The sequence below is a fragment of the Centropristis striata genome, chromosome 22 (genome assembly GCF_030273125.1).
Source record: "Centropristis striata isolate RG_2023a ecotype Rhode Island chromosome 22, C.striata_1.0, whole genome shotgun sequence".
Lineage (NCBI taxonomy): Eukaryota > Metazoa > Chordata > Actinopteri > Perciformes > Serranidae > Centropristis > Centropristis striata.
Genome location: NC_081538.1, coordinates 22272568 through 22276141, shown reverse-complemented (window position 1 = coordinate 22276141; position 3574 = coordinate 22272568). Strand labels below are relative to the sequence as shown.

At 42.4% G+C, this 3574-nt stretch overlaps 1 non-coding gene across 1 annotated transcript; it reads left to right on the top strand.

Annotated features, from left to right (window-relative positions):
- The first annotated feature begins 1232 nt into the window (after nt 1-1232).
- Nucleotides 1233-1319, top strand: trnay-gua (transfer RNA tyrosine (anticodon GUA)). Its single transcript is given in 2 exon segments — nt 1233-1269; nt 1284-1319. It is a non-coding gene; the product is annotated as a tRNA-Tyr (tRNA).
- Nucleotides 1320-3574: the final 2255 nt, after the last annotated feature.

Genomic DNA, 3574 nt, shown 5'->3' with positions numbered 1-3574 from the left:
AAGGATTAAGTTATTTTTGAGCACAGTGGAAACATCAACTGTAAACCACTCTTTAGGGGCGGATCTTGCACAGAGAACTCATCAGTGTGACCGTGTGCGATAAGAAACAGGACACGCAGCTTTGTCCTCTACTGTATGCATGATTGTGTTTGCGTGAGTGGATGCATTATAAGAGCTTTTGCGTGGGTTGTAATGACACAGACCTACGTTAAACATTCATGCCCAGACCTGTTCTGCAGAAGGTCACGAGTTTGATGAGCTGAGTCTAGCTTCACAAAGCCCTCCTCAGCCTTTTGACGGGCCTGAGTGACAGGTAATGAGGAGGCCAGAGGGGAGGAAGAGGAGCGAGGAGAAGGAAGGGCCCCCATCACCGGCTCTTGTTCTGCCGTTTCTACCTCACTTCTCCCTCTTTACATCACAAGAATGCAAATCTTTAAAGCCTCCAGATCTGAGAAAAGGGAATCAGTGGAGATGGTGCAGGGATTTAAAAGCTGATCCTCCCTGTGTGAGTCACAGACAGCGACCCCACCTTCCTCCCCCCTTTCTTTTTCTGTCTGAAGGTCTCCTGCTTCATCATTGTAGTTAGACACAAGTTATATCTGTGCATTTTCTCTGTTTTTATTGTGCGTTAAAAGGGTGAGGAGCTGAACTTTGTTTTAGATGAAGCTTAAATCCAAGTCAAATAAAGCCCTGCGTCTGCGAGCCATTTATTACAACTGTTTGCTCTTTAAAGGCCAGAGAGGGACTGAATGAGTCACAGGCACCGAGGCTGTACGCGGGGCTGGCTTTCACTGGTTGGCGTGCTGCCGGCAGCCGTCCATCCCTCCACATTTCCAATATTGACCGTCCTGCCTGCTTTTATCTCATGTGTCCCGACCGAGTTTAATCACTCTTGAGATCATTTTCTGCCTCCTTTCTTGTAAGGAGGATGGAGGTTGTTGGTGTAAGAGGAGAAAGCTGGACTTACTTTGTGTGCTGAGGACGAGAGGTGTGATCTGCTTTAACAACACAAGGGGGCAGTGGTGGTACCATGCATCATTTGAATTCTCCTCCACCAACAGCACAGCAGGGTTTCTTATTCAGGCCTTTATTTTGTTGTAGCATGGGACACAGATGTTTCTCAGAGAGACTTTTATTTTGTATATTGATTGACTTACAGTTTAGGACATGTTTTCTCACATCAGAAACAAATGTTAATCACCACACAAGTTTGAGTCATAAGAATAAGGGCCCCTTCGATAGCTCAGTTGGTAGAGCGGAGGACTGTAGTGGAAGAGTCAGGCATCCTTAGGTCGCTGGTTCAAATCCGGCTCGAAGGAGTGACTTTTTTTTTCTGTAGGTCGCTTTGGATAAAAGCGTCTGCTAAATGACTAAATGTAAATGTAACAAAAATTTGTATTTTGAAAACAACATAATTTTTTTTATTTGCTTTTATATTAATTGCCCACAATTTTTTTTTCATTTAGTTTTCTCTTTATGTTACAAGTTAAATCAGAGGATTTCTTTATTCTTTATTTTCCTTTTTAAAATGTTTATACATTTAATTTTTTTAGCATTTATTTTTTCCGATTAACACATTATAATTATCATGAATTTACGTATTTGTTTTTTATTATGTGTTGATTTTTTTACTTATTCATTCATTTTATTATTTTGTATTATTTTATAATAATTTATTCGTTTTTAATTTATTATTATTATTGATTATCTGTTGTTGTTGTTGTTGTTGTTGTTGTTGTTTTTACTTTTTTAATACTAATTGTAATTGTCCAAATTTTTAAAAAGTCCAAAAGAAATCTAATATATTGACCCTTAATATTTTTTTGTTAATTTGATCTTTATTATTGATTAAATTTCACTTTTAATTTATAAAAAAATGAATAAAACTTTTTTTTAATGCCACATTTTTATTTTATTTTGTCCAATACATTTTTAATACTATTATTTAAAAAAAATCAGATTTGATATGGAAACAAGTTGGAACCAGTTTTTCTCCCCAACTTTTATTTTGCACTTTACTAAGAGTTGTTCTTCTCTTCCAGGCCCACAATCGACCAAATCATCGTCCCTTATTGTGTCCACGGTTCTTGTCTCACATGAAAGCTCGTCCTGAGGACTTCAGACCTCCTTGCTTCCTGAGCTCCAAGTCCAGACCACAGCCTCCATCTCAGGGGAAGACGCTGACAACACACACTCTCACTGCCCCGAAGACACAAACGCTGGAGGGTGAGGCTTATCAACAACACACCTGGTGCTTTCACACCATCACAGCCACAACAGGAGGAGGGCGCTGGCTCCTTTTGACTCCACAGCTCTGCTCATTAACAATTTTTCTCGCCTTTTCTTCCTCTCCTGGAGCAGTGGAGGCAGAGGCCACCAAGCTCGTCGTTAGCTCTTAATCTCTCTCTGTGGTTGTGTTTGGTTAAGTGCAAATCTCCTCTCTGGCGAGGAAGTGCCCACAGCGCCGCCCTCCTGGTGGTCTTCTGGTGGGAGTGAAAGGCCGGGAGACCTGCCGCTCCTTTCAGAGCCCAGGCCTCTGATGTGAAGGCATTTTTTTTCAACACACACCTCAGTGCCACAGCAGGGCACTGCTTTCACCATGCCTGGGTGTGTGTATGTGTGTGTGTGTATAGAAGAGGAGGGGGGCATTTCTCAGCACCGGGGTCTAATACTAATTATTCTGCCATATGGTGGTCGACTCCCTCACAATCGTCCTTAACCCTGCTCCCTGAAGAAACGTGCTGCGCCCTACGCCATGGCTTTGCACTCTGACACGTCATTCATATGCACATCAGTACACACACACATACACATGCACCAGTTCACGTACACTAGTGTGTGTGTGTGCGTGCGTGTGTGTAACAGATGGGAATGGCAGGGCATTGTAAAAGGAGGCAGTGCAGAAATGTGCTCTCCAATGCATTCTCTTTATCCCCCTGTGCTGACTCCTCTCGGTGGCAGACCCCCAGGAAACAAGAGCAGATTGTCTGACACCCTCCACCTCCCCCCCATCACACACACACACACACACACACATTACACACACCCTCTCAGTGGTCAACAAAAAAATAGGAGGAGAGAGAAAGGAAGGGTTGTGCAAAGGCAAGGGGAGAAGAATAAAGGAGGCGAAAGGGAAATGGGCGGCGTTGGATGGAGTTGATGTTTGTGGAAGAGAATCTCAGGGATAAAAGGAAATGTTCAGAGGAAGAATGAGGAGTTGAAGCAGGGAGATAATTAGTGTTGCAGGAAGAGAGAAGGATGCTACAAGTGCTTTAAAATGGAGTTGGTCTATGCAGGCTCTGTTGAAATGATTAATCAAGTCTTTCGCTGCATCGAGAATTCCATACTAACATGTGATTTAGTAAGCTGGAAGAGTATGTGAGATTTTTTTTTGCATGTCTGAAACCTGAGTATGAAACCTGGTGTATAAGTGTGTGTTAATGTTAACTTACTGACCAACAGGTGGCACCTTGTTGGACAGCTTCAGACACCAGTGTGCGCCTTGAGCGGTCGCTATGACTAGAAAAGTGGTTTACAAATGCAGTCCATTTACCATTTTAATTCATGCAATATT